This window comes from Dendropsophus ebraccatus, chromosome 4, assembly GCF_027789765.1.
Source record: "Dendropsophus ebraccatus isolate aDenEbr1 chromosome 4, aDenEbr1.pat, whole genome shotgun sequence".
Lineage (NCBI taxonomy): Eukaryota > Metazoa > Chordata > Amphibia > Anura > Hylidae > Dendropsophus > Dendropsophus ebraccatus.
In genome coordinates, this window is record NC_091457.1 from 26,516,344 (window position 1) to 26,538,682 (window position 22,339).

Sequence of the window (22,339 nt, forward strand, 5' to 3'; positions counted from 1 at the left end):
AAGGAGATCTGAGCATCAAGTCACCGAGCGTCAACAAGGCATTGATCTCCTCCTCACTTCTATCAGCTCTCTGGGCGCTCTCTTGTTAATGTAAGAGAATATAAGACAAAAGAGATGACCTCCGACTCTGCAGTAATCTGCATGAGAGAGTATACAGCGCAAGATCATGTCCTGTGTGGTCATATCTGACGCCTGGTGACACTGAAATCTATACGACATGACAACCTATATACTGTAGAGGCTATACGACAAGACAAATGCTACAGTATACAGTCTATATACTACATGACAGACACTACACTATACAGTCTATAGGACATGACAAGCTGTATACTGTACAGTCTATACGACATGACAAACTCTACACTATATAGTCTATATACTACATGACAAACTATATACTATACAGTCTATATGACATGACAAGCTATATACTGTAGAGGCTATACGACATGACAAACGCTACAATATACAGTCTTTATACTACATGACAAACGCTACACTATACAGTCTATAGGACATGACAAGCTATACACTGTACAGCCTATATGACATGACAAACTCTACACTATGCAGTCTATATACGACATGACAAAGTACACTATACAGTCTATATACGACATGACAAACTCTACACTATGCAGTCTATATGACATGACAAAGTACACTATACAGTCTATATACTACATGACAAAGTACACTATACAGTCTATATACTACATGACAAACGCTACAATATACAGTCTATATACTACATGACAAACGCTACACTATACAGTCTATAGGACATGACAAGCTATACACTGTACAGCCTATATGACATGACAAACTCTACACTATGCAGTCTATATACGACATGACAAAGTACACTATACAGTCTATATGACATGACAAGCTATATATTGTACAGCCTATACGACATGACAAAGTACACTATACAGTCTATATACGACATGACAAACTCTACACTATGCAGTCTATATGACATGACAAAGTACACTATACAGTCTATATACTACATGACAAAGTACACTATACAGTCTATATGACATGACAAGCTATATATTGTACAGCCTATACAACATGACAAGCTATATACTGTACAGCCTATACAACATGACAAACTCTCCACTATACACTCTATATACTACATAACAAGCTATACACTACACAATCTATATGACATGACGAGCTATACACTATATAATCTTTATACTACATGACAAACTATATACTATACAGTCTATATACTACATGACAAACTCTACGCTACACAGTCTATATGACATGACAAACGCTACACGATACAGTCTATGCGGCATGGCAAACTATACACAATACAGTCTATATACTACATGGCAAACTGTACACTATACAGTCTATACAGCATAGCAAACTATACACAATACAGTCTATATACTACATGACAAACTCTACATTATATTGCCTATACGACATGGCAAACAATATACAGTACTATACAGTCTACATAACATGGCAAACTATATACCATACAATCTATACGACATGGCAAACTATTCACAACACAGTCTATACGACAAGGCAAACTATACACAACTATACATATCTATACTACATGACAAAACATATACTGTACAGTCTATACAACATGACAGACTATATACTGTATAGTCTTTACGCTCTTCTATGTAGTCTATATACTACATGACAAACTATACACTATTCAGTCTATACAACCTAACAACCTATATCGGTGCATCAAGGGCTGCAGCACCACTTCCAGTGCGCCAAACAGCCTAACTAGCATATTAATTAAAGAAAAGATATTAGGAAAAATGGGGCTGAGGATGAAGGTAAGAAACCAGCCTTCTTCCTCCTCAGTGTCTCCGGCCCTATAAGGAAAATGATGCCCGGCACATTGAAATTCTGTTCGAAATCTGCTACGACCAGGAACTGATAAGGATTTGGGTGACATGAACGATATCGAGTATATGAAGCCATTAATGTGATTCAAGAACATTTGTGATAGAAAAAATATATAAACATTAAACCATAGGAATAAACCATGAAATAAATCCAAATCCAATTGTTACACAGAACAACATGAGATGAGTAAATCATTGTTTAATGTAAATCCCCATGGCTTATCAGTTCATGTCCATAAATGTAGAAATCTAGGTGCTGGAGGCAGAAGGCTTTAGCTTTGACAACTCATCTTTCATGGTTCAGCAATGACCTGAGTGCTTGATGTATCCGGTGACTGGCCGTCATAAGCGTCTAATAGTAATGACATGAAAACCATGTGATTTGTCAAAGGATGTCATGCAAAAAAAAACAAAAACTAACGCACCAGATAGCGGAGCAGTTACCTATAGCAACAAGATTACAGCCGTCACTTTATAAGCCGCCATAGGAAGTAGCATCTAGAATATTATTATTGTAAACTTCTCTATTTATGTGTTTTATATATATATATATATATATATATATATATATCCCTCAGTTACCATGATGTAACCGTCTCTAAAAATGACTTGCATAAATAAAGCAATAAGAGTATCAGCAACAACAAAAATATACCAAGATGTGATGATCCGTGCACCTACTCACTGAGTCACACATCGGCGGCGGATAATCGGAAGACTGCGCTGCCGAAACAGATTTGCACTTGTAGCATATTTATTGCACTGTGGTTTTTTCTGTTCACACAACATACTTTTTATGAAAAAAAAAATGGCCGTCGTTTTGAATTTACACAATGACCGTTTTTTTATTATAATGCACTGATTTGTATTGAAGTCAATGCAAACAACTGCCGTTGTTTCACACAATGTTTTAAACTACGTCGAAATGATGATCGAGTCAATTATTTTGGGCTGTTGTCCATAGACTTTAATAAAATTTTCATTTGAAGCAACTGTCGTTGTTTGATACCGTCAGAACGACCATACATTGTGTGACCCAAGCAGGAACAATGACAGGTCAATTACTTGTGCGGCCGTAGGGGAACAACGGCCGTTGTTCAATACAGTATGTGAACAACAGCTGTTGTTCCCATAGAGTTCAATACAGTGCATTATTTTAAGGCAAGAATGGCCATTGTTTTAACCGCCAACAACGGCTGTTCTTGTCTTTAAAAAATACACTGTGTGAACATAGCCTTAAGGTGTATCTAGTAAGAAATCACCAGCATGCATGAATATCATACTGGGAAAATCCATTTATTTCTCCTGGTTGTGCTTTCTAGTTGAGCAGTTACTCAGTACTACAATTCCCAGAATGCATTGCTTCCTTTCAGCTGTTCATCATAGTCCTCCCACCCTGCCTACTCCCCTCCCCCAGCACTCCTGTTTGTTCCTTGCTGAAAGCTGTTGCAGAACATTTAATTTCACTGCATACTATTACACAGAAAGGTTGCAGGCTCTAGTGGCTGGTTGTAAATGGTGATATAACTTGGGAAGGGGGGGGGGTATGACATACAATCATTAGATGCCATTGCATAGCATTGATCAGTGTTATCAGTGCTCTGCACATAGAGTTTGCCTATGACCAGACGTTCGATCGGACTGCATCTTGGTAAGTATTAAACTTTTGGCAGTCAGGGAAAATTATCAGGACCGCTGCAGTCACACTGTGGGGGTCCCAATTGGACACTGATAGCTTAGCTCCTTTCACTGACACTTAAATGCAATGATTAGCAGTATTGCAGGGGTTAATTATAGGCAGGAGAGCCATTGCCTGATAGCAGCTGGTCCTCAATCTCTATTCAGCTCCTGAGCTTGCTTCATAGAGTCCCTGGAGTGTATTTATGCCTTATGTTCCTAAAGTGTATCTGTCGTTATAACTTTCAAAATCTAAATCAACAGTAGATGTGATATAAAGCAAGTTTGCAATTTACATTCATTATTTTATTTTTTTTAGTTATCATGAAAAACACGGCACTTCCTGTTTTCTGACTCTTTTTTTCTCATAGAGCCAGAAAACAGGAAGTCCTGTGTATACTACCAGATCACCTCACAGAGAAGGCAATCATGTGATTGATGGACACATTGAGCCGTAACCCTGTACTGGATGGAATTCCTGTGTTTAGTCTGTTTTTTTTCAACCAGTCTAAAAAATATACCTTCAGGAGACTGGACCTGGATTTCTGGTAAGTTCGGCTTTGTTTTACAGAATGATAACAACAAAAATAATGAATGTATATTGCAAACTTGCTTTATATCACATCTACTGTTAATTTAGATTTTGAAAGTTAGGTCGACAGAAACACTTTAAGTGACAGGCTTCCATGGCATACATTTACATCATATGACGGGAGGGGGTTAATGATTTCTGAATTAGAAAAACACTTGGTAAACATGGGATTCATTGAGTTGTCTTCCAATGCAATTTAAAAAAATTATGTTATACACAAGCTGAGCCTTTACGGGGGTGGGAGGGATCAAGCGTATTCATTCCTTTTTTTTCCCATTTATATGATGCCACAGAATTATCGCTGACATTTGCCCCTGTCTCTGCTGGGGTTTACAATTTAAATGTCAGTTTGGCTTATCGGCCAGACGAGACAATTATTGCCTTGTGTAGACTGTGTTCACATATTCAGGTTTTTAATTGCACTTGTACTGAATACAAAGCCGTGAACTGATCATAAATGGAGAACACGTAGCGAGGAAAGACTGAGGCTTCTCTGTTCAGATCCATTCCTGGCTTTGTATCCAATAAGTGCAATGAATAACCTGAAAGTGTGAACACACCATTATAGACTGAGCAATCAGATCTTTGGTTGATCACTGGGATTGTTACTGATCGGTGAGATCGTGCAGTCCTTCACTGAGCTGTGTTATCAGGCAGTGGTTTAGCCATCTAAAGCATAACTATCATTTTCAGTAACTTTTGTATGTGGTCAGACAAGGGAGGGCGTAAGCGGGCGCAGTATAGCTGCAGCCCGGACATGAAGGGGTGGGCAATAGGGGGTTAACAGGGCTTAGGTTAGGAGAGCATGAGGGGAACGCATGGTCAGGCTGTGAGAAAAGGGGATGGAGCAGGGGGAGTGGGGATGCGGGCAGAGGCCAATAGGGGGGCAGGGGATAGCGTCAGGGGAGGGGAGCAAGTTGGTAGTATAAAGGCAGGGGGAGGGGTTTTCCTGCTTACCAGCTCCTCTGTCCCGGACCTGAAGCGGCGTGCTGCTCCTGCTGTAATGGACCGAGAGGCTTTCTCTGCCTCCCTGTGGGAGGCCGCGGCGCGCCATGGGGCTGAATGGCTGCAGGAGCAGTTCCTGCAGGTACTAGGGGGAACGGGGGGGGCGGCAAGCTCCCAGGGTGCGCGCCCCCCCGTACGCCGCCGGCGCCCGCCGGAGCGGCTGAGCCCCGACTTGCCCCGCCGCTCCCGCCGCGTAGGGAGCCCTGTCCAGGACCCTCCAGCCCCTGCTGTCCGGTCCCCTCCTCTCCGGTCCGGCAGGGCTGCTGGGAGGAATCCCGGAGCGCGGAGGGGTTCCGGTGCGGGGAGAGAGGCACGTGCAGCAGCCTCTGCCTCCTCGGTGCCGGCTGCTGACTCGGGACCTGTTGCGGCTGGCCCCTCCCACCGGCCTGTGCAGGGGGCAGTCAGAGGAAGGAGCGAGTCCTCCTACAGGCCCCATAGGAAGTCTGGGGCGAAGGTGAGCACCCGGGCCCGGCGCCGGCCTGAGGGGGTTTCCCAGGGGGGGGCACCCCTGCCAGCGATTGCAGCGGAAGTGCGGGGGGAGGTCAGGCGGTCCAGGCGGCAAGGGGCCTACCGCAGTGCTTCGCCAGCGACCGTCCCCCTGTTCAGCGGCAGCCCTAATTCGTTGCAGGCGCAGGGGCAGGGTCGGAGCCCGGCCCCTGGCGCCGGGGACATAAGTGAGGACCAGAGGGCTTCATCACCGGACGATGACATCGAGGCCGTGGAAGACGGCGAAGTGGTCAGCGATTCGCCGAGGCGCGTAGCATCCTCTGTCGCGGCTGTTCCGGCGTCCGTCCAGAGTCAGCCTGGTGAGTCACGGTCCATGTCTGTTTTGCCTGTGGCGTGTGGTGGGAGTGGTGGGGGTGCGAGTGGAGCCGGTTTTCAGGGGTCTGTCGGTGGTGGGGGTCAGTTTGCTGGTATGGGGGAGGTGGTTGCGCAGTTTTTGGCTGGTATGCGTGAGATGTGGTCGCAGGGAGCGGGGGCCCGGGGGGGTGTAGGGTCTCCGGTTACTGCCTGGTTGGGGGGTAGCGCTGCGCCTGCGTTATCATCGGCGGTCGGGGCGGCGGGTGGTGCGCTGGTGCCAGTGGCGGCGGGGACCTCCGGGGGAGCGCAAGCAGGCGGAGCAACAACAGCGGGGGTGGGCGCAGCTTCAGAGGTTTCGGTGCGGTTGGATGACGCGGCGCGTGGGGAGGTGTACGTTTGCTTTGAGGGGCCCCTGGGGGCCCACCTCAAGCAGGAGGTACGGGAGAAGATTTGGCGGGGTGAGTACGTGGAAATATTTTCCCTGCTCCCCCTCGACAAATTTAATTTAGATAAGGGAAAGCCTGATGACAGCAAGAAGGAGGAGGAGGAGAAGCGGCGGTATCGGTTGATACCGCGCACTTTTTCTAACTGGCTTCAGGCTTTCGCCATTTTGGCTAGCGTGGTGGGGGAAAAGGCTCCTCAATGCTGCTCGGCCCTGTTTTGCTACCTTGACTCGATAGGCGAAGCTTATCGGGTTTACGGTGGCACGGCATGGCTGCGGTATGACGAGCAGTTCCGGCAGCGCAAGGCGGTTCGCCCATCCCTGAGGTGGGACCATAAGGATATAGCCTTGTGGATGCGGCTAATGACAGCAGCGCGCGCTCCGTCGCAGCCGTTTCGGTCTGGGGCCGGGGGTTCGGCATCATCGACCGGAACCTCGGCCGGCCAGAGGCCAGGGTGTTGCTGGCAATATAACGACGGGCACTGTCGTTTTGGTTCCTCGTGCAAGTTCAAGCATGAGTGCGGAACTTGCGGGGGGAACCACCCCCAGTCGCGATGCTTCAAGAAGCAGAAAGGACGTAGCGGAGAGACTGGCGGTAAAGGGTCGGACGCCAGTGAGCCTAGAGGCGATGCGGCCGTATCTAAATGAGTACCCTGATCGGGCGGCGGCGGAATTATTAGTGTCCGGCTTTCAATGGGGATTTCGGATCCCCTTTTCGAGGGAGGCTCCGATTTTTCGCCCACCAAATCTGAAGTCCGCACGGTTGCGTCCGGACGTGGTGGGCGACAAATTGGGCAAGGAGGTGGCCCTGGGGCGGATGGCGGGTCCGTTTACGGACCCGCCGTGGCCCCACCTGCGGGTTTCTCCTTTAGGGCTGGTGCCCAAGAAGGAACCTAATAAATTCCGGCTAATTCACCATTTGTCTTATCCGGCGGGGTTGTCCGTTAACGATGGGATTGAGCAAGAAGTTTGCTCGGTTTCATACGTGTCGTTTGACAAGGCGGTGGAATGGGTGCGGCGGTGCGGGCCGGGGGCACTAATGGCGAAAACTGACATTGAAGCGGCATTTCGGCTCTTGCCGGTGCATCCTGAATGTTTCCATTTGCTGGGGTGTGTTTGGGAGGGGGCGTACTATGTGGACTGCTGCCTTCCTATGGGGTGCTCAATCTCTTGTTCACATTTCGAGACATTTAGCACCTTTGTGGAATGGGTGGTGCGCAGGGAGTCGGGTTTGCAGTCGGTGTTGCATTACCTGGACGACTTCCTGTGCATTGGTCCGGCACGGTCCACTTGTTGCTCCCTCCTGTTGCATACGGTTGAGCAGGTGGCCCGCAGGTTCGGCATTCCATTGGCACCGGAAAAGACGGAGGGCCCGGCTACGGTCATCCGTTTTTTGGGTATCGAGATAGACTCGGTGGCAATGGAGTGCCGACTGCCTGGTGACAAACTGGTGGAGCTGCGGGAGTTGGTGGGTTGTTTCTTGGAACTGCGCAAGGTTCGCTTGCGGCAGTTGCAATCGCTGCTGGGCAAGCTGAACTTTGCTTGCCGCATTATGCCAATGGGGCGCATTTTTTGCCGGCGGCTAGCGCAGGCCACGGCGGGGGTGCGTTCGCCGATGCATAGGATACGGCTGACGGCGGATCACAGGGCAGATTTGCAGGTGTGGGCGCAGTTCCTGGTGTGTTTCAATGGACGGTCGGTGTGGAGGGAGGAGTGGATTCGGACTGTGGATATGGAACTGTTCACTGATGCGTCTGGGTCGGTTGGGTTTGGAGCATACTTGAGTGGTGAATGGTTTGCTGGGGAGTGGCCGGATTGTTGGCGGGAGAATGGATGGGTACGTAACCTGGCCCTGTTAGAACTGTTCCCGATTGTGGCTGCGCTTGAAGTGTGGGGTGACAGGTTCCGGAACAAGCGGGTTCGTTTTTGTTGCGACAACTTGGCGGTGGTGCAGGCTGTCAACAGTCTCACGGCATCTTCCCCGCCAGTGGTGCGGTTGCTGCGGCGCCTGGTTTTGCGTGGGCTGGAACTGAATGCGTGGGTGATGGCGTGTCATCTGCCAGGGACTGCTAACTCTATAGCCGATGCACTTTCTCGTTTGCAGTTCGATCGGTTCCGTTTGTTGGCCCCGGAGGCGGAGCAACAGGGGAAGCCCGTTCCGAGCTGTTTGTGGGAAGTGGCATCCGGACAGCGTTTGGTTTGATGCAGCAAGCCGTATCGGGGAGTACGTGGAGGAGTCATTCGGTGGCGTGGCAGGAGTGGCTGAGTTTCTGTGGGCAGTGGGGGGTGGATGGTGTGCGTGGTGAGCTCGTTCCCTTGTTGTTGTGTTTTATTGGTGATTTGTTTGGGGCCGGGGTGTCGGGTGCGGGGATGGTTCGGAAATTGTCAGGGTTGGCGTATTGTTTTAAGTTGCTTGGGGTGCGTGATTGGACGAAGGAGTTTGTAGTCCGGCAGGCGGTGAGGGGGTATCGACGGTCGCGGGTGTCTAGGGACGGGAGACGGCCGGTGTCCTTTGAGGTTTTGGGACGATTGGTGGGGGATCTGGATGGTGTTTGTTTTGATGTTTACGAACGCCTTTTATTTAGGGTGGCCTTTTCGCTTGCCTTCTTTGGGGCGTTCAGGATAGGGGAGTTGGTCAGCTCGTCTTGTGCGGCCCTGGGTGGGATGCAGCTGGCGGATGTGGTGCTGGGGCAGGGATTTGTGTCTTGCTGGTTGCGGCGCTCCAAGACGGACCAGGCGGGTAGGGGGAAGAGGGTGCTGTTGTACGCGGTTCCCGGTTCGGTGGTGTGCCCGGTGGAGAGCGTTCGGTTGTTCAGTGCGGTTCGACCTAGGGGTGCGGGGGGTTCCTTCTTAATTCATAGAGATGGGAGAGCGCTCTCGCGCTTTCAGTTTGTGTCGGTGTTCCGGAAGTGCTTGGCGAGACTGGGCCTTCCGGCACGGGAGTTCGCTTCCCACTCCTTTAGGATTGGGGCGGCGACGGAGGCGGTTCGCTGGGGGTTGGGAGAATCTGTTGTGCGCCAGATTGGTCGGTGGGAGTCTGCTAGGTTTCGGTCCTATGTTAGGTTAGATTTGCTTTGAACGTGTTGTTTGCCCGGGATGTTGCTTTCATGTTGTTGTTGTTTTGTGTTTTGTTTTAGGCCCGGCATGCTTGGTGTGGATTCTCGGCCATTCGTATGTTCGGAGGGGGGCGTGCCGTGCTGACATCCGGGCGGAGGGAAGGCAACTGGGTTTCCCGCGGGCAGAGGTTCAGGTTCACTGGATGGGAATAGGAGGCATGCTGTGGAGTGGAGTTCTGCCGGAGGTCCACTACTATTCCAGGTTGGATAGGCCCCCTGATATTCTGGCCCTTCACGTCGGGGGCAACGACCTCGGCGTCAGATCGTCTAGGGATCTGATTAGAGATATTAAGTGCGATCTGTTGCGTCTTTGGTCGTTGTTCCCCGGCGTGATTGTAGTGTGGTCCGAGATAGTGGCAAGGTTCGTGTGGAAACATGCGCGCTCTATTGACAAGCTGAATCGGGCACGGGGGCGGGTTAATCGCGAGGTGTCTCGCTTTGTGGCTCGCAATGGGGGCATTGTGGTCCGTCACCGGGAGTTGGAAATCCCTACTACGGGTTTTATGGACAGTGATGGGGTGCACCTTAATGGGGTGGGGATGGATCTGTGGTCTTGTGACATTCAGGACGGGTTGGAAAAGGCCGTTGAGGTGTGGCGGGACTCGCGAGTTCAAGGGGTCGAGCTCGCTCGTGGTGGCGGAGGGGTGGTTGTGGATGGCACTGTGTGAGGAGGTGTTGGAGGTGAGATCTTGAAGGTGGCAAGCCCCTCTCCTTTAGGTTGCAGGGAGATGGGGCATGGTTGGTGGTGCTTACCGCTTAGGCGGAGGAATATTTGTTATATGGGAAGCAGTATTGGGGCATATTTGCCAGCCCTGAGTCGGCGCGGTGCGACAGGGGGACCAATATTTTCATACTGCTGCTGGGCCATCCATGACCTCCCTGATGGGTATGTTATTAGGTTGGGTGGGAGTTATCGGGGTTGAAATAGTTGGTATCATGTTTGACATGTTATTTATTTTTCAATAAAAGGCTGCTGTGGCCATTATTCCAACGTTAGCAGGTGTCATGTCTTCTTTCAAGGTAAAGGGGAGGGTATGGGGATGGGTAAGTTAAGATAATGGTGGGGATGTGTATTAAGGTTATCATTTTAGGTAACCCCCGTAATTTGCCCTGCCCCTAGTCAAGGGAGGGCGTAAGCGGGCGCAGTATAGCTGCAGCCCGGACATGAAGGGGTGGGCAATAGGGGGTTAACAGGGCTTAGGTTAGGAGAGCATGAGGGGAACGCATGGTCAGGCTGTGAGAAAAGGGGATGGAGCAGGGGGAGTGGGGATGCGGGCAGAGGCCAATAGGGGGGCAGGGGATAGCGTCAGGGGAGGGGAGCAAGTTGGTAGTATAAAGGCAGGGGGAGGGGTTTTCCTGCTTACCAGCTCCTCTGTCCCGGACCTGAAGCGCCCGCCCGCCCGCCCTGTTTTTTGGTAGGTGGGTGGTTGGCTGATATTGTTGCACTATTGTCGCGGCAGCTGCGGAGGGGTGGTTGTGGATGGCACTGTGTGAGGAGGTGTTGGAGGTGAGATCTTGAAGGTGGCAAGCCCCTCTCCTTTAGGTTGCAGGGAGATGGGGCATGGTTGGTGGTGCTTACCGCTTAGGCGGAGGAATATTTGTTATATGGGAAGCAGTATTGGGGCATATTTGCCAGCCCTGAGTCGGCGGGGTGCGACAGGGGGACCAATATTTTCATACTGCTGCTGGGCCATCCATGACCTCCCTGATGGGTATGTTATTAGGTTGGGTGGGAGTTATCGGGGTTGAAATAGTTGGTATCATGTTTGACATGTTATTTATTTTTCAATAAAAGGCTGCTGTGGCCATTATTCCAACGTTAGCAGGTGTCATGTCTTCTTTCAAGGTAAAGGGGAGGGTATGGGGATGGGTAAGTTAAGATAATGGTGGGGATGTGTATTAAGGTTATCATTTTAGGTAACCCCCGTAATTTGCCCTGCCCCTAGTCATGTCACATTGGGTGATCTTAGAAACATAGAAACATAGAATATTGTTGGCAGAAAACGACCACCTGGTCCATCTAGTCTTCCCTTTTAATATTTCCATTCTTATTATCTTAGGATAGATCCCAGGCAGGTTTACATTCTTGTATTGTAGATTTACCAACCACATCTGCTGGAAGTTTGTTCCAAGCATCTACTACTCTTTCAGTAAAGTAATATTTTCTCACGTTGCTTCTGATCTTTCCCCCAACTGACCTCTCACTGTGCCCTCTTGTTCTTGAGTTAAGTTTTTTGTTTTACTAAAAACACTTCCCTCCTAAACCTTATTTAGTCCTGTAACATACTTAAATGTTTCAATTATGTCCTCCCTTTCCCTTCTTTCCTTCAAACTATACAGATTCAAATCCTTAAGTCTCTCCTGATATGTTTTATGCCTGACACCCCTGACCATTTTTGTAGCCCATCGTTGGACCCGTTCTATCTTATCAATATCTTTATGTAGGTGAGGTCTCCGGAACTAGACACAGTATTCCAGATGTGGTCTCACTACAGTTCTATACAGCGGGATCACAGTCTCCCTCTTCCTACTGGTTATACCTCTAGCTATACAGCCCAGTATATATATATATATATATATATATATACAGCCCAGCATACCATTATATATATATATATATATATATATATATAGAGCCCAGCATACATATATATATATATATATATATATATATATATATATATATATATATATATACAGCCCAGCATACCATTATATATATATATATATATATATATTAATATGTATATATATATATATATATATATATATATATATATATATATATACAGCCCTGCATACCTATATATGTACAGCCCAGCATACCATTATATATACAGCCCAGCATACAATTTGCTTTCCCTACCGCCTGGTTGCACTGGTCACTCATTTTAAGTCTGTCAGAGATCGCTACTCCTAAATCCTTCTCCTCTGAAGTCTTTGCCAACACAGAACTGCCGATATGATACTCAGATAGAGGATTCCTCCCTCCCCAAGTGCATTATTTTACATTTGGAGACATTGAACTGCAGTTTCCATTGTTTGGACCACTTATCTAGCAAAGCTAAATCATTTTCCATATTACTGATCTTGGGGAAAAAAACAACTTCTATCTCCGACTGTCGATCAAATCCAACTCCTTTGCTCATAAAATGAATCTATTGGATATTGGATTGAGTTTTTACATCTCATGTTAGCGCCTTAATGTCATACTGTATTCAGTATATCAGGTTTGAAAAAGGTCCAAATTGCCTATGCAAAGTATGTAGATGAGCAGGGACTCCTATCAAAGGCAGGAGTCCATGTTCCTGTACAACACCCTTAGTGGCTAGGCTCGGCCCAGAAATTGTAGTGATTGGAAGCCTATGAGGCGTTACCTCTGACCTGCTTAGTGTACGGAGCTCGGATGAAAAAATCCAGAATCTCAAAAATTTACTCTACATATTTGATTCATGTCAAATTAACTCACTCCTCTCTACTGGTTTCTATTCATATGCCTTCATTTGTAAGGTGGTAGAATATCTAATGAAATTATAGTCACATAAAAAAGAGAATATTTAAAGGTGGAACCTGGAGACTATCGGTTTAATATTCTATCATTTAGCGGCGTCCCTAAAGCGGAGCCGCCCTGTAGGCATCTGCTTGCTTTTGTCCCTGATTAAACAACATGTTTGAGTATGTGTTAACATAATAAACAGACCCAGCCATGGCCCAGGAGGGCTGACAGTCTGCCCTACAGCAAGTATTTATTGCGGTTACACAAGTGTCAGCATATTAAGCACCATTCCGAAAACAGATCGACAGTCCAAAAAACAACCCTTCCTTATTCCATCTGGTGACACCTCACTTAGATCGCGGCCCTGCCAGTGACATCACAGGGAAATGTCACCGTAAGAAGAGTTTTTAGAAACCGACATCTTTTTATAAGAATATTTCCAACAGCTCCTATTGATTTGCTGAGTTGTTCTATTAACCTCCACGGTATTTTACACACAAACGCAAACATTTGAAGGTTAATATAACTTTTATTGTCTTAATGCACCAAAATGAAATTGATAAATTTAGATAGCACTTGGCGTGGGAGGAAGATAAATGGCCACAGTAGGAGACTGATCAGTGGGCAGAGATATGGCCGGCATACTTAACCTATAATTTGCTGAGAGTTTTCAGTAGTATTTGCAGTGGAGAATACTGAATACAAAAAAAAATTTTTAAAAAAATTAGGTCCCGTGGATAGGACATAACCGGTCAAGATGGCAATACCCCTTTATGCCTGCTCTGCCTGCTCACCTGTGCCTGAGCAGCAGTGTGGTTTGGCTATAGAGAAGGTGTGTTTCCTCATAAACCATCCTATATTTTACCTGTGCCAGTTTACATGACGTTGACTGTTCCTGCCATGACTGTTCTGCCAGAACTTGTCCCCTCTTCTGGCTGGACCCACTACCCATACTGGAACTACCTGGTACCCACTAGCAGAAGAACAGCTTCTGCATCCTGGAGGGGGATAAAATGTGAAAGGGCACTGAGTCTCCACTTCTGTGCTTGGACCTGGGCCAAACCTATTGGGCATCACAGCAGGTCCACACTCATCGGGACATTAGAGAGAGTCTATTTTGACACAATCCAGTTTATATGGGCTGATACAAGGATGCAAGCGAGTATTGCTCAGCAAGAACATGCTCGCTTGCAGTCCCTTTAAAAGGCACTACTAATCGCGTGGCCAAGCCACACGAATGATCTCTGTATTGTTTGTGTGGCCAATTTAAATACATTGCCTGTTTACTAGGGAAGATGTATGGTAAATAACGATAAATTTTGCTGCCCAAACAAAAGATGCAATCATCCGATGAGCGGGTTTTCCCGTTCATGATTGCTGACACTTTTACAAGGGCTGATTATCGGCTGAAGGAGCGTTTCTAGCAATGATCATTGCCAATAATTGGCCCATGTAAAAGAGCCTTAACACCTACAACAATGTCTGTCATTGGAAGCCAAAATTAGATACAGTTGGATGTTTGCCTATTCTTGTATAGTCCATATTTTTCAAGTGGTTGTGAAGCTGAGAATCACTTTAACCATGTAAAAGTGCTGCGTGTTCAATATTTAATATCTAAACCACAATTGAAATATTCAGCATGTTACTAGCGGTGTACATTTTTTAAGGAACAGCTATGAATTTAGATGTGTAAAAGCGCACTTTGGAAAATCCACAAGCACCAGGCCTTATTTTATTTCACTGTAGTTGGAATATAGAGTATAACAGGTGATAGTATATTTAATAATATATACCAGTGTAAGCCTATATTACCCTTCCAAGACATTCATCTGTTTGGACTGCACTATAAAGTGCATGTATGCATGTTCATGTATCTCCTCCAGCAGAAATGACAGATTAAGTACAGATCAGTGGCATCAAATGTAGTCACATGGTGTAGTGTGAAAGAGCTATCAATGATTTATACTGAACCCTCATGCATCACAGATAAAGTGTTATCTTACCTGTATATACTGACTCTACTGTCTCTACACTGTTGCTGACAAGGAGAGTTGCTTAGTAAAAGTGATGGCTTATGTTGTTAGTAATATGCAGGGTGTCTATTTGGCTTAGTGATGTTAACTAAAACTTTTTGGGCTCAATAGGAAAGCAGTCACATCTTCCTCTTCTGCCGGGGGTTGACTGAGGAGTCCCCTTTCTAAGCACACTCCAAGAAATCCGACTAAAACTTCTTGGTAAATGAATTGTGAGGAGGATTAACAATTGTGGGTCACTGTTAGCTCCTTCACGAATCTTCAGTTGGCAAATTACCTTGCAATGTCTGGGTGATAGTATGTACTGTATATATGACCCAAATAATTATGATATGCCATGATAATACTATAACAATGTGCCTACATAATAATATTTCACATTGTTTAAAAATCATACTTTTACGAACAGTCACTTGAAAAGTAGCACAGGAGACACAGACAGTGAACCCTAGGCTCAGCCCTGTCCACTGTCCCTGCCTAATTGCCACAATCTGTCCTAAATGGCAGAACAAAACAAAGGAGCCACAGTCTCTTATTTATCTCCTATCCTGAGGATAGGGGACAAGTTATTTTATCTTGGACTACCCCTGTTTAATGACCAAAGGGAATTCAGCAGGGTAGAGATGGGTGTGGTGAAGAATAAATTACCAAAGCAAAATGAATTGAGCTGTGTTCAGACAGTTTTCAGACTGGTGCAAATGAAATGCAGAATTTAAATACTAAGTCATGGCTAAGAACAGAGTCTCAGCAGTATACCACGTGCCGAGGACCACGACGAAGTCCGAACAGGCACAGCCATCACAGTATCCCTGCGTGATGTACATTGGTAAAAGTTCTGATAAATCACTCTGTTTTATGTATACAGACATACTGGTAGATTCCCATGTAATCACATATGGGCCGTTCTAATAATACTCTTTACCTCTGAGATGTAAAATCATCTAACAATGCGCACAACAAAAACAATTAAATCAAACAGCTACATTGCCAAACTCTTGTTTTCTTTTTCTTGCATTTCCATTGATGTCTTCCCTTTTAACATAGCAACTCCTGAGTGATATAAAAAAAAAAACACTCTCCTACCCATTGAAATCCATATGCCCAAAGGTGCAGTGTTATAGTAGATGGTGCCTTTAGATCCTTACACGCCTGCTGTGTTATCGTGCGGCTTCTACCGGGTCTCTCACTTACCCGATGCCACCGTCCTTACTGAAGGATTACAGTCCTTCCCTACTGCTGTGGATATTGCAGTGACACCATTGGCTATGCATCTTACTGTCCCCACCTTCTTCCGAGAGGGGGCTGACATGGACGATCACGAGATGAAGACTGATAGCGTCTTTCAGCCTCTAGTTAAACGCACCATAAAAAAAGCAATGTGAACCTGAAAAAAATGATTTAACGCTGACAGCTATAACTAGTGGAAAAAAGCCTTTTTGCAGGATTTGGGCTGCAGCCTTTTATCTTCGTCGTCGTCTGACCGTCATGACCACAGATTTTTTTTTTTTTTTTTTGTGTTATAGATAGGAACCAATCATCTTTCCAGATGATGGCAGAGGAGCCGTATAGAAACACTTAGTCTTGTGGATAGGAAAGGGGAATTACAGAACCATTATATCGATAAATGACCTTGAGGCTGGATTTGCATATAATGTCGTCTTGCACAAAATGTTAAGAGGAAAGGATTTCATTAGCTACCAAACACACTGACATTCATCTTAAGAAGGTTGCATTTCACTGGGATCGTGGTGAAGGCAGACACAATTTGGAAAAACTAGCTCTTATTATTGCTGTCCAAAGCTACATGAAAATGTTTAAACTCTTGAAAGAGAAAACTCCGGCTCAATAAAAGCCGATGCCAAGGCAGTGGTGCATGGTAGACGGGCCGGGAGAGGAATCAGGCAAAAAATAATTTGAAGGAATGAAATTCGCTAAGCAGCAAATGTTCAGGAAGGTCCAAGTTTAATCCAGTTTTGGACCAATTTGCATTGAAATGTCCCCCCCCCCCCCTTGATCACCATGACACTGCAATAATCCAAAATATTCTGGGCAATCGATTTAGGAAGTGCTTATGGCAAAGAGGGTGAGCCAGGATGTTAATGTACCGTTCTCTCGACCTGCATAACCTAGACATGGTCCTTCTGTTAAATGGACAGAATAAACAGAAAAATACTATGTCGCATTTCCTTGCTTTGGCCAATGAATGTCCGTTAGTACTTTTGGATGGCATCTGTAAGTCACACTAATTCACAGGGGCATGTTCGTATAACACTATATCTTTACAGTGTAAAATAATTCACAATAATTCGCATACATCTCCTGTTGTAGGGGTTAGAGACTTGAGAAACTTGTGATCTGAAAAATTCATGGAAACTTTTTGGGTAATTCATAAGTCTTTTTGTACATACAATATGATGACCTTTACATGTAAAAAAAAAAATAGAGGGTCAAAAGTCTCAGGACCCCCCTTTTATTTCAGATACTAAAGGGGAAATGACATATCTAAATACCCCAGCAAGTAATAGGTGAGGGGGGTCTATCTTTTAGGCTATGTCCAGAACATGTCCGCCATCTTTAACCTGCCATATTGAACCAAGGGCTAGTTTTCTCTAGAATATACAGCTATTTGATATGCTGTCCATGGTAGTGAATGCAGAGTTGAAGGCGCTGTATCCAGTCATTATGAAACTGCATGAGAATTTTCTTTGTTGGTAACTTTGAACCACAAGAGATATTGCAGATCTGTTACAATTGACTTCTTTGATATACTAAATGACCACTTTCCCATTGCAAAATCTTACCTTTGATTCAAAATGTCGGCTTTCAAAACGGCGGCCATGTTCCAGATGTGGGATAGGCCCCTTTACCTATAACTTTCTGGGGGATTCAGATATGTCATTTTCCCTTTTGCTTCTGGAACTTTCCCTTTTGCTTTTGTCTCATCCTGTATACAGATTTATCAGCTGTGTGTTTGTGTACGACTCTACACTATCAGTGAACTACATCACATAATGTACACATCACAACATCATAATTCACAATTTGAAAGTGTCATTATTAATGGTGTGTATTCTGAGCAGTGGTGTCCCACAAGGGTGTGTTCTTGGTCCTGTTCTTTTTAATAGGAGAAGGTTTGGTCTGTAAGGTTTGTCTGTTTGCTGATGACACAAAAGTGTGCAATAAGGCTGATATTCCTGGAGGTGTCAGTAATATGGAAAATTATTTAGCTTTGCTAGATAAGTGGTCCAAACAATGGAAACCGCAGTTCAATGTCTCCAAATGTAATAAAATACACTTGGGGAGGAATCTTTTATACAAGTATCATATCGGCAGTTCTGTGTTGGCAAAGACTTCAGTTGAGAAGGATTTAGGGGTAGTCATTTCTGACAGCCTTAAAATAAGTCACCAATGCAACCAGGCGGTAGGGAAAGCAAATCGTATGCTGGGCTGTATATATAATGGTATGCTGGGCTGTATAGCTAGAGGTATAACCAGTAGGAAGAGGGAGAATGTGATACCGCTGTATAGAGCTCTAGTGACATCACATCTGGAATACTGTGTCCATTTCTGGAGACCTCACCTACAAAAAGATACTGATAAAATAGATGGGGTCCAAAGACGGCTACAAAAATGGTGGAGGGTGTGAGGTATAAAACATATCAGGAAAGACTTAAGGATTTGGATCTGTATAGTCTGGAGGAAAAAAGGGAAAAGGGGGACAACCTTTAAGTATGTTACAGGACTAAATAGGGTTCAGGAGGGAAGTGTTAAGAAACTGAACTCAAGAACAAGAGGACACAGTGAGAGGTTGGTTGGGGGAAAGATCAGAAACAACACAAGAAAACATTAAATTACTGAAAGAGTGGTTGACGCTTGGAATAAACTTCCAGCAGAGGTGGTTGGTAAATCTACAATAACATAATGTAAACCTGCCTGGGATAAACATATATCTATCCTAAGATAATAAGAAAGGAAATAGTAAAAGGGCAGACAAGATGGAGCAGGGGGGCTTTCTCTGCTGACAATCTTCTATGTGTCTATGGGGGAGGTAAGTGTATTATGCTACTGATAACGGAGAAGATGCTAATATGTAAGATGGCAGCACATACATAGGCTAAAGAACACGGCTTCCGGCATCTGCGTCCGCTTTGCCATCTTCTACATAGATTCAGGCTCAGATAATATTTAGAGCAGTGAGATTATTGTATTGAGATAAAAACGTCAGGTTGGAGCGTTTGAAGAGGAGCTTCTCAGTGGGTCAGACCCTGTCACACTCCACAAATTGCCTTCATTTGTATCCTCCCGCATGTGGTGGTTTCAGGTCTTATCCCTATACTTATAATCAGGAGCCGTTTACATGTGTTTTCTACCTTGAAAGCTTCAGGCACAGATTTGCTTGCAGCGGTAATGCATAAAAAAGTATGTAAAAGCAGCAAAACATCCCACATATAATTAAAGCAGGAAAAGATAGAAATGAGGCAAAACAACAACGAGGAGAGAAATGGAGAACTTTATTTTATTCTGACGGGTGCTTAGTGTACTTAAAGAGAACCCCTGGCTAGTAGGAATACATTGAGTTATTTATATCGGTTTGTAGCCTCCGGTGTCCTGATAACCGCTGTGTTCTTTCCGGCTACAAATCTGCATATTCCCTCAATGTCCACCTTGGCGGTAAGTTTATTTTATAAAGGGGGTGTGACGGATTCACGGTTAACCCACAACACCTTAAAACCCCCCCCCCCTTTACCACCCTATTGGGGAAATGTGTAGATTTGCAGCCAAATATTAATTAATCAAACTGGTGTTAAGTAGAACTGGCTCAGTTGCCCCTAGCAACCAATTAGATTCCACCTTATATTTTCCAAAGAGTCGGTGAGGAAAGAAAAGTGGAATCTGATTAGTCGCTAGGGGCAACGGACTCAGTTTCACTTTACACCATGTTTGATAAATCTCCCCCATAGACTTCAACCTAGATATAAAATATGGACCTATAGGGGGAGATTTATCAAACATGGTGCAAAGTAGAACTGGCCCACTTGCCCCTAGCAACCAATCAGATTCCACCTTTCATTCCTCACAGACTCTTTGGAAAATGAAAGGTGGAATCTGATTGGTTGCTACGGGCAACTGAGCCAGGTCTACTTCACACCAGTTTGATAAATCTCCCTCTTTACGTCTCAAAAATAATAGGGAGGTACTTAGATATCAACAACGGAGCACTAGATGCTACAAAATTGAGGGTTTTTCAAGCTCTTTAAGTAATATTCTTTGTCTCTTCTACCTCTAGACACAGTTGCAGAAAGACTTGATCAGTGTGTATTTTAGATTGGGGCATCATGCCTTTTGTATCATTTATAACTCATATAGCTTAAAGGGAAGCTGTCGGTGCTAGATCGTGTTCTAAGTGGAAGGGTCAAGGCAGCTGTTCTGAGCCTCAGGATGCATACCTCCTCTCTCCCCCACCGCTCTCTGTCCTGATTGATTGACTTACAGAGCTTTAATTTACACACTGAATAATACATATTGATCAGTCAACTCCATCCTGGGGCTCAGAACATGATCTAGAACTGACATAGAAGGGGGTTCACCTATGTAGACCTATATATTAACAGCCCATTGACTGGAATAAGAAGTTTGCAATGCTTTCTTTCCCCTGTGGTGGTGCTGCTGAATACTTGCTGATGGTTTTATTACAAATTACAGTTGATCGCTGGGGGTCTCAGCAGCAGAACAACCTCTGATCAGCTTATCATCGGGGGACCATTCTAAATAAAAGAGATTGCACAAAGCGGCAGCCTATTAGAGGAATGGAAGCGAAATAATAAAGGTAAGATAGCACTTATATACAACATTAAGCTACTTAGTCTCCGTGGAAGTGTAATACATGTAGAGCGATATCTGGGTTGCAGTATTTACAGCTTTATAATTGGAATCTTGATTTGCCTTATATATAGTAATATCTGTATGGGAATGTTGTTTATGACATAGCTGCCCCCCTCCCCCTACTACCAGTTTGACATTTATTGTAGAGATGTATATGTAATAATATTATAATGTGTGTATAGTTCTGTATACAGAGACGCATCTTAAAGGGGTTGTCCAGGCAAAAAAAAAAAAAATCAGCCCAGCAGGGAGTGGTGTAAACATAATAAACAAGTTAAGGCCCTATTACGGCCATACTCAGCCAATTATCGGCCGTGACAGCTGATAATCGCTTGCTGTCATAGCTACTGTTAAAAGATGGCGATCAGCTGACATGCACAATGTCGGCTGATCTGTGTCTTTTAACGTGTGGAAAAATTTGTGAACGATAATGACGGTCTGCTGGCCTTCGCTCCGCGCATTAGGATCGGCAGCAGACCTTCACTATCTCCTATGGGCTCCCCGGACGAGCCCCTCCTGCAGCTTTCCGCGCCCCCCACTCTTACCTGCATGCTGTTTTGGCATGTGAAATAGCAGGAGGAGAAAGTGAGCGCTGATCTGAGAGGTAGGCGCTCGCTTGCTCCTTCCGATCGGCCTTTACACTCCCCTGTTCTGGTCCCCTAATCTCTATAGCTTCCAGGAGTCTTGCTAAAAAGTAACGGGCACAAACCATAAGGCATATGCCATCACCCATAAAAACAAAGATATATATATATATATATGTCATCAAACAAAGCTTCTATATCACCCCGATACTGTTACTAAAAAACACACTAGACCGGTATTACCAAAGATCCCATTATACAAGATGGCACACCATGGCCACCACCATTACAATCACATACAGACAGAACAATATTACATAATTACATAGATAATGTTACTGAATAAAATCTAAGGCTAATATTACCACCACATAGTGACAATATAGTGGTAGATACAACTTGTATGACTAGATTTCTATTTCTTCACGACACCTATAGAGATGAATGCAGAGAGGTGATAGAGAAGACTATACAGAGTCATCAGTGTTCTGGCTGGTCTTGAAGGGAATCTGTCAGCTGTAATACAAGTGTATATTAAGCTGTAATACATATCCCAAACTGTTGACACATTTAGATGCTGTTAGGACAAGGAGACACATGGTACCTTTATACATCTGTCTGTGCTTCCAGGATGTAGAGAATTGCTTTTATTCTCTGGTACAGGGAGTCAAATAGGGTTTCCGAGCTCCTGATCTGCTGTGAGCTGGAATGTCTCCTCCCTCCCCCCTACTTGATTGACCCCTGGAGTCCAAAGCAGGGTTAGGTATGGGAGGGGGAGTAAGGAGATATTACAGATTTCTTCA

At 45.2% G+C, this 22,339-nt stretch overlaps 1 protein-coding gene across 11 annotated transcripts in view; it reads left to right on the forward strand.

Moving 5' to 3' along the window:
* NRXN2 (neurexin 2) overlaps positions 1-22,339 on the forward strand; it is a 609,925-nt gene that overhangs the window by 42,444 nt on the left and 545,142 nt on the right. For 9 of the 11 annotated variants that reach the window (XM_069965322.1, XM_069965323.1, XM_069965328.1 and 6 more), the window contains exons 1-2: positions 20,248-20,327; positions 20,773-20,896. The gene's annotated coding sequence lies outside the window, so the exon portion shown is untranslated. Of the gene's footprint in view, positions 1-20,247; positions 20,328-20,772; positions 20,897-22,339 lie in introns of those variants that run through there. The other 2 variants (XM_069965315.1, XM_069965314.1) reach the window with 1 other exon arrangement.